Genomic DNA, 12,910 nt, shown 5'->3' on the forward strand with positions numbered 1-12,910 from the left:
TGGCAAAGTCTATCCTTGAAGCCTGTAGAGTCTTACCTAACAGTATGGTTTTCCTGTACTTTCAACAATTGCCTTAGGCAACCACTGTACTTAGGAAAATGTTTTTCAGCTTAATTTTTCTCAGTAAACTCTTTCTTTTCCAGATCTATTTGCCTTTTGATAACATTATTACTGTTGTAAAAACTCCTATTAGGGAGCCTGGGTGGTTCACTCAGTTGAGCGTCTGACTCTTGATTTTGGCTTAGGTCATGATCTCGCAGTTTGTGGGCTTGAGCCCCGCATCAGGCTCTGCTCTGATGGGGTTCTGCGCTGGCAGTGTAGATCCTGCTTGGGATTTCTTTCCTGTCTCTGCCCCTCTCCTGCTTGTGAGCTCATGCAACGCACACGCTCTCTCTCTCTCTCTCTCTCTTTCTAAATAAGTAAATAAATAGATAACTTAAAAAACCAACCTGATCCTATCTATCTTACCCTCTCTACCCTTTCCTCACAGATTTTAGCCAGTAATTATCCCTCTAGTTTTCTTTCGTTTTCTTGTGGATTGCCTCCTTAGCTCTTCTCTGATTACTTTATGTATAGGAGTACAATGCATGCATTTTGGCATGGATTTGACCCCTAGCCTTTTGTTCTGAACCTTACTACCTAATTCAGACCTAGGCAAAACCATGGACATGTGGAGACCCTTTTTTCCACACCGTTGTACCTGTGCTTCCATGGGCCTTTTGCCCATTTCCCCAGTATCTTCTTTCCTCTCTTTCTCTCCCCTTTTTTTTTTCAGTCTAGAAGTAACAGTTATAAAAATTGCTTACATTGGTGTAGGCCTTATAGTTTTAAAGACTGTCACAGGCATTAATAGCTTAGGATGAATTAATATATTATTAGTATATTTTCTTCATAGGATATCTGCATTCTTAAAGGGAAATCAGGCTACCTGGTGGCTCAGTTGGTTGAGCGTCCAGCTCTTGGTTTGAGCTCAGGTCATGATTTCCTGGTTCATGGGTTCAGGCCCCACGTTGGGATTCTCTCTCTGCTGCTCCTTTGCTTGCACGTGTGCACACATGCTTGCTCTCTCTCTCTCTTTCTCTTAAAATAAATAAACCTATTTTTAAAAGTTAAAAAAAATTTAAAAAGGGGAATCTGGAGCATCTGGTATGTGGGTGGTGGGGTTTGGCAAAGGGCCTTCCTTTATTTTTTTATTTGTCCATCAAGCAAACCACCATCTGATACAAGGTCAAATGATTTCAATCACTAGACAGCCAGTCTTCTTCCTTCCACAAAATGTGTAGAGAAGGGTAGGAAACAGTAATCCTAGTCTGTGGAGTACAGCAAGCTTATGGGAGTTAGAAATCTTTTTTGGTTTCTCATGGATACTTCTCTTTCAGGTCAGCATGATACTCCTCCTTGAGCTTAGATTCTGTCTTTTATCCTGAGGATGCTGAGGGCAGCACATAGAAATGTAGGAATCCTTCCATATGTTCCCAGCTGGAGGTCCTGGCAACTCTCCTTATGAATTTCTCTGGTATATGTCATTAGAATATCTCCAAATGCCAGAAGCCAGTAGGCTTCATCAAATAGGAATCCCTTACTCATTTTCCCTATGGTCAGCTTTTTTGGGGCTTTTCCCCACTGTTTCTTTTCTTTGGGGGTAGCTCATGAATGTATGCAGAATTGATATTAGTCTTATTTGGGGATTATTTATTAGATAAAGATCTTTTAAAAGTTGTAGCTTTGGTATTTGGCTGCCTTTCGGAAAATGTCTCAAGCGTCTTTGGTAATCTACCTGTCTTTGTTTGAGCTGTGGTTCTGTGATGTTAGTAATGTGATTGCCTAGTCTGTTTTACAAACCTTACTCTCATTACTGTAAGAATGAGTTGAAAGTTTAGGAATAATAGCCCTAGACTAGCATTTCCCAAACTCTTCCATGTATAGGTGTTCTCTGGGGAAATAACAACAGGGGGAGGTGGTTCTGAATGGACACATACATTTGGAAAATGTATTTGTATCAGACAAATGTGTTTTTTTACTGTAGACCTTCTCAGAGACCTTAATACGCTAGTGTGCATTATGACTCTCTGATACAACTGTCTGTTACGTCTAATGGATACAACATACAGTGTTAAACTTTTCGACCATAAATCCCCTCCCCCTACCTCATACACACTACCTACTTTCATACTGCAGAACTGGTATCTTGTATATACAGCTAAGAAAGTGCTAGCCTAAGTATGTTTGGTTTTCTTTTATTGTCATAGGTCATCTCACTGAGGGAGAATCATACAGGAAACAATTTCTTGACCTATGTCTTCTTTCTGCACCTTTACACTCATTTTTCATTACCCAGCTGAATGACATTTTCTTTGAAAACCAGTGTAGATCTAGTAGTTTTTATTTCAACTGAAACTAATCTCATGTGTGACTTGGACCACATTTTACTTCTCCATCTTGTTCCTTTTTCCTTCCCCAAAGAAACTCAGTAACTAACTTACTTCCTGACCTCACATTCTTGGCCTTTCTTTGATAAGTTAAAATATACTAAGCCCTCATTATTTTTGGCATAATGTGATCATTTAGTGTCTTTAAAAAAAAGTTTTATTAGAGGTTGTTTAAAATCAGGTACACTATACTCTAAGTGATTTTTTTAAAATATGTGCTTAAAATGCTTTGCCCTGAGCTAAGAACTCGTCTTCCTTTTATCTTCTAAGAGTAGTATGGCTGGCATGGCCAATTTGTGCCAGAAGAAAATCCCACTAGACCCTCAGCCCTCTGAGTAATGGCAGGGAATCAACCTAGACAAGACAAGAATGATGTAGCAAAGGCTGTGGGCTCAACTCAGGAGAGAAAGGTAGATGAGAGCCATCTAGTTACAGCTTCTCCTGTATTCCCCTGGAAGGAGCCCATGCAGTTTGCCAGCACTTTATCTGCCAGCAGCAGATGTAAGCTCTCAAAAACAGCAGGGAGGATGTTGACTGCAACAATGCATCAAGGCTGTGGTTTGTAACCTCAATAGTAAGGCAGTTAAAACTTTTTTTTTTTTTTTTTTAACAAAGACATTTTGATTGCCAAATCCATAACCATTAGCAGCTGTGGTTTGAACAGTTCTCTAGACCTAACAAGTTTTCAAACAGAAAGTTGAGTTGGTGGCTTTTGTTTCTACTTGTCTATGTTGTGTTTGGGCTATTTATATCTCTGCCTTCAATAGAAAATCTGATTTGTCTGAAATCTCCAAGGTCATTGATTATTCCATTTCTTCTGACTAAATCCATTCCTCTCCTGCCAGTTTACTGACCCTTCAGTCCGTTTGATCTTAAGGCTTTTATAATAGCCAAGACCCTATCTTTAAAGAGTTTTGCTGAAGCAGTTCTGCTGGGTGCCTATATAACTGACATTAGCAATAGAATTGAAGTCTTCATTGGGGTAGAGAGTATTATTTTGTCCTTCTCCTATAAGGGTATCCAAGCAATACAGATCATCAGGAAGGTTTGCAAAAATCATGTGTGGAAATCATCAGCTTCTATCATCAATCAATGGATTGTCTGTAGGTCTGAGAGGTGAGAAATTAGAGAATGAAGGAAGTAATAGTTAGTATTCAACCCAGATAACAGCCTTGAAAAATGCAGTATCCCCAAATTTTCTTTTTCTTTTTTTCTTTTTCTTTTTTTTTTAAAGTAAGTTCTGTGCCCAGCATGGGGCTTGAACTCACAACCCCAAGATCAAAAGTCACATTCTTTACTGGCTGAGCCAGCCAGGCACCCCCACAAACTCTTTCTTTCTTTCTTTCTTTCTTTCTTTCTTTCTTTCTTTCTTTCTTTCTATGTATGTATGTATGTATGTATGTATGTATGTATGTATGTTTATTCATTATTGAGAGACAGACACAGAGCTCGAGCATGGGAGGGGCACAGAGAAGGGGAGACAAAGAATCCAAAGCAGGCTCCAGGCTCCGAGCTGCCAGCACAGAGCTCGATGCGGGGCTTGAACTCACAAACGGCAAGATCATGACCTGAGCCGAAGTTGGACACCCAACCGAGTGAGCCACCCAGGTGCCCCTACTTTCTTTTAAAATATGTGAAAATGTCCTCTGTCATACTGAGAAAACCTGCATATTTATAGACCTAAAATGTGGATTTCTAAGGGATCATGAGGGCTGTGTCAGAGACCCAACAAAGAGGGGAACTGTGTGTCTGCCACAACTAGCCTAACCCTAGGCTGTTCTTTAAAAGTACAGCTTACTTGAGTGAAACAGGGAACAAATTTCAGAATTCTCATGAAGACTAGAATATTTACTGGAATTTCTAGGTCAGAGCAGACTATCTTTAAAGTTGTTTTGTAATCTGGGTGTCAAATGCCTACTTGCTGAGTTGAGCACAACCATGTATATTTTTTTATATTCCAGAAAGCATTTTGCTTTCCTTTGTACTTATCCCGAAAAGAGGAGGGGAACGTTAACACTTGTCTATACATTTATGTAAATTCTTTAATGTTTTTACCTTTTCATCTGAAAACAAACCTATAACTCTTAAGGTTTTCTTAAGTATTTATCCGTAAATGTTTGAGTGCCTACCATAAATCAGACATTGTTTTAGACACTACAAGAAACAAAAAGATGAATTAGCCATGGGGTCTGTCCTCAGGGTGTTTGAAAGACTACTAGATAGGTAAAATATGTATGTAAACAAAGAAAAACAAAATAAAAAGCAAGGATAACTGTCTTGAAAAGTAGAGTGTCTCTGAGGAATTTAAAGGACAGAAAGGTTGCTTCTAGCTAGAAGGGACCCCAAAAGACTTTATTAAGAATATGGCTTTTTGGGCTGCCTGGGTGGCTCATTCAGTTAAGTATCTGACTCTAGATTTTGGGTCAGGTCATGATCTCTGTTAATGATGATTAACTCCGTCATGATCTGAGTTTAAGCCTTCTTTGTCAGCTCAGAGCCTGCTTGGAATTCTCTCTCCCTCTCTTTCTGCCCCTTCCTCGTACTCTATCACACTTTCTCAACATAAATAAATAAACTTAAAAAAAAAAAAAAGAATATGGCTTTTGAATTAGCCTTGAAAGGTAATAATAATAAAATCTATCACTTTTTGATCAGCTATTATATACAAGGCCTATTATGTATGTTATTTTCTTTTTTTTTTTTTTTTAATTTTTTTTCAACGTTTTTTATTTATTTTTGGGACGGAGAGAGACAGAGCATGAATGGGGTAGGGGCAGAGAGAGAGGGAGACACAGAATCGGAAACAGGCTCCAGGCTCCGAGCCATCAACCCAGAGCCCGACGCGGGGCTCGAACTCACGGACCGCGAGATTGTGACCTGGCTGAAGTCGGACGCTTAACCGACTGCACCACCCAGACGCCCCTGTATGTTATTTTCTTATCCTCACAACCACTGCAAGCAAAGTATCGTTATCCCTCTTTTAAAGAGAAGAGAATTCAAGACAGAGAGTTAAAGTAATTTGCATAGTGTCAGTCAGTAAATGGTAGAATTGGGATTGCTGTTCAGGTCTTCCTACTTAGTTGATAAGAAAAGCATATTCCAAGGAGGAGGAGTAGTGTGAGGTGGGAAGTTAGGGACCTGTCCAGAGAATAATAGCAAACCAGTTTGTTGAGAGACGAGTATGGGAGAAGAAGAGGAAGAAGCAGCAAACAAGAATGGAAAGGTATGTTGCGGTCAGATGGTAGATAGCTTTGAATGATAGGCTTCAGAGGTAAGACTTTGATCTGTAGTCAGTTGTGGAATGGAGCTGGGGTGTTTGGAACGTGATCAGGGCCTCCATTTAGGAAAATGGATCTGACTGCAAGGTGGAAGATTAATTGCAGTGAAGAGCCTGAAGGTGGGGAGACTAATGAGATGGCAGTTGTCATTCCAGGGTCGAGATATTTTCAAAGGTCTGTTCTAGGATAATGCCAGTGAAATTAGACAAGAGGGGAATAGATGTAAGAGGTTTTATGTAAGTAGAATCATTCACTTAATGTGACACCTTCATGTTACCTGTAAGTAAACTGAGGCTTAGAGAGAAAGTGGTCTGCTTGATCTAGAAGGAATCTGCTGTAGCCTTGGTATCTTCTTGCAATCTGTTCAAGACTTCTTAATTTTTCACCTAGTCTACTGTATGAACCAGGTAGCAAATTATCTAAGATTTTATTGCTTGGAATGTTATACAATCATACATTCAGTAAGTATTGACTGACCATCTGTCATGTGCCAGGAACTGCACTAAAGACTAAGGATCCAGGGGCGCCTGGGTGGCTCAGTTGGTTGAGCATCCAACTTCGGCTCAGGTCATGTTCTCATGTTCATGATTCAAGCCTCGTGTTGGGCTCTGTGCTGACAGCTCAGAGCCTGGAGCCTGCTACCCATTCTGTGTCTTCCTCTCTCTGGCCCTCCCCCACTCACGCTCTGTCTCACTCTCTCTGTCAAGGATAAGTAAACATTAAAAAAAAAAAAAAAAGACTAAGGATCCAGAGTTTTAACAGATACTTCATCTTTCTGGATCTTTCAGTCTACTAGAAGAGACTGAGACAAGAAAACCCAACCATACTAATTATCATATGAAAAAGGAATGTGTGAGAGGCCCTAACTCCTAACGCAGCTTGACTGGGGGCGGGGTGGAGAAGGTTAAGGAAGCTTCTAAAAAAGGTGAGTCCTGAAGAAAGAATTTGTCTTCCTCAGTATGCCATCCTTTATCAGGTCACCATGCTCTTCTCCACCAGGATAGTTCATATTCATCCTTTTAAACAACTCAGATGTCACTCTCTGTAGTGTCTTCCTAGACCTCAGTCCATTTCCTCCTCCCTGACAAGACTAATCACTTCCTTCCCTGGGCTACTGTGTTCATATTTCTATTATTGCTCTGGCAGATGAGTTGGGCAGAAAGGAACAGATGATTGAAATGTTTAGGAGGTAAAGTCTATAGGACTTGGTGATTTGATTGGATATGAAAGATAAGAGAAAGAAATCTAAGATAAACTTGGGTTTTGGGCTCTGGCAATTGGGTGAATGGTAGTATCATTAGTCCACATGGAGTGTACAAAAAAAGAATTTTCTTGAGGCACCTGCATAGCTCAGTCAGTTAAATGTCCAGCTTTTGATTTCAGCTCAGACCATGATCTCATGGTTTCTGGGTTTGAACCCCACATGGGGCTCTGCACTGATGGCTCAGAGCCTGCTTGGGATTCTCTCCCTCTCTTTCTGCCTCTCTCTCTCTCAAAATAAATAACAAAACTTTAAGGAAAAGAGAGAAAATATTCTTTTAAGATAAATAACTTTGAAATAAATGACCTGTGGTAAAGAAAACCTATATTATATTGGGGCGCCTGGGTGGCGCAGTCGGTTGAGCGTCCGACTTCAGCCAGGTCACGATCTCGCGGTCCGTGAGTTCGAGCCCCGCGTCGGGCTCTGGGCTGATGGCTCGGAGCCTGGAGCCTGTTTCCGATTCTGTGTCTCCCTCTCTCTCTGCCCCTCCCCCGTTCATGCTCTGTCTCTGTCCCAAAAATAAATAAACGTTGAAAAAAAAAAGAAAACCTATATTATAGCAGTAAAGGGAAGAAGTACTATAATATGTAATCACCATACAAAAATCAATTTTTTTATGATAAAAAAGAAGAATTTTAATTCCAGGGTTGCCTGACTGGCTCAGTTGGGAGAGCATGTGACTCTCATTTTTGGGGTTGTGAGTTTCAGTTCCATGTTGGATGTAGAGATCACTTAAAAATAAAATTAAAAAAAAAAACATTTAATTCCGGTATAGTTAACATACAGTGTTATGATTTTTTATTTGGATAGTTTAAAATGTTTTAATCTGTTTTGTTCTCAAAGACAAATATCATTCAATAAAGGCATATTGTTACTGTTAATAGCACCAGTTTGCCTGACAGTTATCTTACCTTGGTATGTTAACTGATGTCAAAGGATGTTCTGAACTGTGCCTCAAAACAGTTGTTCTCAGTTAAGTTATCTCCCGTTGGGAGATAAATTCTAAAATAGTCCTATCCCTTAAGAGGAGTTTTAGCATTCTGAGTTATTAGTCCCAAATGTAGACTTCAATGGTTAAAGGACCTTACAACATAGTATCTTTAATTAAGAGTAATTTTCTTTTGGTTCTCACTAGTTTAAGTTGGAGTGAAAACCTGCTATAGGAAATTTAAGACCAAAAATAACTGTTATGAGTGGGTGATTCCCATTTAGGTCTTAAAGAAGGCAGAAAAGCTATGCAGTTAATTTTAGAGAAAATACACTTGCTTAGGTTCTCTTGTGTATGGAGGTTCTAGCATAGAATTCCAAAGGGCACAGAAAGCCACAGTGAAAACTTAACTGTGAGTAGGATGGGACCAGGAAACCAATGCTGTGTGGCTTCAACTAGGTCATCTTCCACAAATGGCTGTAAGACCCTTAAGCTGCATATTATTCTTTTCACCTGGAGCAAATATGAACTCTGTAGCCTTGAGCTGCAATCCCTCCATCTTTGATACTGAGTACATGATTATTAAAAAAAAATGTTTAGTTTTGAGAGAGAGAGAGAGAGAGAGAGAGAGAGAGAGAGAAAGCAGGGGAGGGGCAGAGAGAGAGAGAAAGAGAGAATCCCAAGCAGACTCTGCCCTATCAGCTCAGAGCCCATTGCAGGGCTCAAACTCAAAAACCTTGAGATCACGACCTGAAACGAAAGCAAGAGTCTGATGCTTAACTGATTAAGCCACTCAAGCGCCCCTATACTGAGCACATGATTTGATTTGGGTACTTGTACGTGGGAATTCAGTGATCCCATATTGGGCCAGCTGGCTTGGTCTCTATCCAACTCCAGTCAAATATACAGTTGTCATCTTGTCAGAGCATCACTACTCCTATGTTATTCTGATGTGAGAAAAGTTTTATCCTCCAGTATAGTGGGGCCTAAGGTACTAGTTGTGTGTCCTGTAGACTTGTTGAATTGCTTTAACAGAAAAGGTAAACAAGAACTATTAGAGAACTATTAGAGAATTGCTTTCAGGATATGCTTCTTTGGATCTGTTTTACTTGTAGCCTTTTTATCAGACTTATTTCCTTCTCTCTTTCTGAGTATTATCACCTCAATCTTCGTGGAGTTGGTTTTCAGCTAACTAGATTTCAGAGCCTGATTTCATGTCCTGTCTAGTTCCCCAAAGTTTAAACCAAGAAAACCTACAGCAAATATATGTTTTTTGTCAGTGAGTTCTTTCTTAACTGTTTGTGGTAGCTGTTAGTCCTCTGGAGACAGGTATAAGATTTATAGGTCATCTGGGGATTTGTTGTCAAGAGTGGCATCATTTAGGAGTTACTGATCATTTCAGTACAAGGACTAAATGGAGGCTTGCAGAGTTGGTGAAAATGGCCACTTGACTCTGAATTAGTAGTGATTGCCAAAAACTACTAACCTTTTTTTTTCTCTTATGAAAATGGCAAAAGAAATGTTTTCTAAACGACTGGTGAACAATTTCCCTCTGGAGAAGAGAAGAAAATGGCTGTTTAGTAGTTAATTACCTGTTATGTTAGACAGCTATGAAATTTATGAGGCATGAAAGAAGAGTAGGCCCACCTCCCCCACTCATCAGGCTGGAAACCAGGTGATAGGAGTCATGTTTTCATAGCCAAGAACAGCAGCAACTTCCTGAGGAATCTGTTACTGAATTTGAATGGTTGCTTTGAGTTGCCTGATCTTAAAATCCACATTCCCTAACCTGTCTGATGTGCTCTCATTGACCCTTACTGTAGCGTCCGGAGTTTATTCACACTGTTTCTAAATATGAACCTTCTCTTAATTTACTTTTCTCTTTTTTAAAACAAGCTCTGCACTCAATGTGGGGCTTGAACTCGCTACCCCAAGGATCAAGAGTCATGTGCTCTACTGACTGAGCCAGCCAGGTGCCCCTAATTTACTTTTCTCTCCATCAGGTGCATTTTTGTCTTTTTACTCTCAGACCAAAATCCCTTTCTTGTAAGTCACTGACTTGTCAGTGTTTAATGTGGTCCATAGTGTCCAGACCCCAGTTGCAGTGATTATGCTTTTCTGGAGGTACTGAGGCTGTGCCAAACTGACTTTGCTTTAATGTATTCTACCCCTTTTCCCAACACATAGGCCTTTGCTTTATTTTTTTGCAGGCTGCTTTGCTCGTCAGCTCTGTTTCTTGTAAGCCTCCTGAAGTTCAGTAATAGTTTGGGAAAAGAGATATTCACATAAAACTTGGATTTAGATTAAGTTTGGAAAGTTGATTTTGATGTTTATCTTTTTTTTTTTTTTTAATTTTTTTTTTCAACGTTTATTTATTTTTGGGACAGAGAGAGACAGAGCATGAACAGGGAAGGGGCAGAGAGAGAGGGAGACACAGAATCGGAAACAGGCTCTAGGCTCTGAGCCATCAGCCCAGAGCCCGACGCGGGGCTCGAACTCACGGACCGCGAGATCGTGACCTGGCTGAAATCGGACGCTTAACTGACTGTGTCACCCAGGCGCCTCTTGATATTTATCTTTATTGTGAAGCAAGAATGGGTCCCATAAACCTCTTGTTCTATAATTTCATTTGTCCATCATTTTCCCCATTATTTGACATTTGCTTACTCTATTAATATATGTCAGGGTAGTTTATATTAAACATAAGGCCTTATTGGCCCACTTGCTAAGAGTTCTAATTTATCTTGGCGGGGGGAGGGGGGTGGTAACAGATTATAGGATAGCACCTGCTTTTACCCAGGGCTATCATCCTAAGAGTGTCTAGTTCCCAGCCTGTGTGTATTTAGCATGATTAAGATAACCTTAGGGGCGCCTGGGTGGCTCAGTCGGTTAAGCGTCCGACTTCGGCTCAGGTCATGATCCGGTGGTCCGTGGGTTGGAGCCCAGTGTCAGGCTCTGTGCTGACAGCTCAGAGCCTGGAGCCTGTTTCAGATTCTGTGTCTCCCTCTCTCTCTGACCCTCCCCCTGTTCATGCTCTGTCTCTCTCTGTCTCAAAAATAAATGTTAAAAAAAAAAATTAAAAAAAGATAACCTTAATGCACAAGTTGACAAATTCATTGTTCTTTAATTCAATAACAACAAAAAATTTAATTTTTTTTAACATTTATTCATTTTTGAGAGACAGAGTGTGAGTGGGGGAGAGGCAGAGAGAGAGGGAGACACAGAATCTGAAGCAGGCTCCAGGCTCTGAGCTGTCAGCATAGAACCCAACATGGGGCTTGAACCCATGACCCTGAGATCACGACCTGAGCTGAGATCAAGAGTTGGACACTTAACCAATTGAGCCACCCAAATGCCCCAAATTCAACAAATAATTATTGGTTGCCTACTGTGTGTCAGGCATGATTCAAAGTGCTTAGGAATAAACAAAACAGACAAAAATCCTTGCCTTCATGGAGCTGTCATCCTAGTAAAGGGAAGCCATATTTAAATTTTTAGGGGCACTTGACTGGCTCAGTTGGTAGAACACGCAACTCTTGATCTCTAGGTTGTGAATTTAAAAAAAAAAAATTTTTTAATGTTTATTTTTGAGAGCGAGAGAGTACAAGTGGGTGAGGGGCAGAGAGAGAGGAAAGCAGAATCCAAAGCAAGCTCCAAGCTCTGACCTGGCAGCACAGAGCTTGGCGCAGGGCTTGAGCACGCAAGTTGTGAGATCATGACCTGAGCCGAAGTTGGAAGCTTATAGGTTATGAATTTAAGGCCCATGTTGGGTGTAGAGATGACTTAAAAATAAAATCTTTTAAAAATTTAAATAAGTAAAGTTATGTAGTATCAGATGATGGTAAGTGCTGTAAGAAAAAAAAAAGGAGAGAGGGGTTGAGAGTGTCAAGTTTGTGAGGAGTTTGGTGCTCCGATTTTAAATAGAATGATGAGGGAAAACTTACTGCAAAGTTGACATTTAAATAAAGTTCTGAAGAAAGAGAGAAGAAGCTAGGTGGATATCTGGGCTAGGGGGTAGAGCATTCCAGGAAGAGGGACTAGGCAAGTGGAAAGACCCAGAGACAGGAACAACAAGCCATTGTGGCTACAGTGGAGTGAAAGTTGGGGTGAAAGTAGTAGAAAAACGTGTCAGAAAATGGGCCACGGGCACCTGGGTGGCTTAGTCGGTTAAGCGTCCAGCTTCAGCTCAGGTCAGGTCAGCATCTTGCGGTCTGTGAGTTCAAGCCTCACGTCTGGCTCTGTGCTGACAGCTCGGAGCCTGGAGTGTGCTTTGGATTCTGTCTCCCTCTCTCTCTGCCCCTCCCCTGCTCACACTCTGTCTCTCTCAGAAATAAATAAACATTAAAAATTAAAAAAAAAAAAAGAAAGAAAGAAAGAAAATGGGGGGCCAGATTGTCTAGGGACCTGAAGGTCACAGTAAGGATTTAGGCTTTTATTCTGAATGAGATGAAAAGCCACTGGAGAGTTTTAAGCAGAGGAGTGACATGATCTGATATATTTTTTTAAATAGTTCTGACTGCTGTGTTAAAAATAGAAAAGAAAGAGGTTAAGGGCAGAAACAGACCAATTAGATTATTGTAGTAATCCAAGGAAACATTATGATGGCTTGGATCAGGGAGTAGCTATAGAGGTTTTAGGAAATGGTGAGGTATTGGACATCCTTTGAAGGTAGAGTTAACAGGATTTCTCAGTGGGTTGATTGTGGGGGTTTTGGCCTGAACCACTGGAAAGATGGGATCATTCACTCATTTTAAAGGGGGTATGGATAAGACAGGAGCAGGTTTAGAAAAGAATTCAGGATCTTGATCGATCTTTTTAAAATTTTGTTTGTATTGTGATAAAATATATAACCTGCAACTTACCATTTTAACCATTTTTAGGTATACAATTCAGTGGCATTAAGTACTTTTACAGTGTTGTACAACCCATCACCATTATCCACCAGAATTTTTTCATCATCTCAAACAGAAACTCTGTACTCATTAAATAATAACTCCTTGTTTCTCCTCCCCCC

At 40.4% G+C, this 12,910-nt stretch overlaps 1 protein-coding gene across 2 annotated transcripts in view; it reads left to right on the forward strand.

Annotated features, from left to right (window-relative positions):
- The window catches only part of TRIP4 (thyroid hormone receptor interactor 4), a 70,665-nt gene that overhangs the window by 45,468 nt on the left and 12,287 nt on the right, over positions 1 to 12,910 (forward strand). The window lies entirely within an intron of this gene.

This window comes from Herpailurus yagouaroundi, unplaced genomic scaffold (assembly GCF_014898765.1).
Source record: "Herpailurus yagouaroundi ecotype Mexico unplaced genomic scaffold, PumYag 184, whole genome shotgun sequence".
Classification (NCBI taxonomy): domain Eukaryota; kingdom Metazoa; phylum Chordata; class Mammalia; order Carnivora; family Felidae; genus Herpailurus; species Herpailurus yagouaroundi.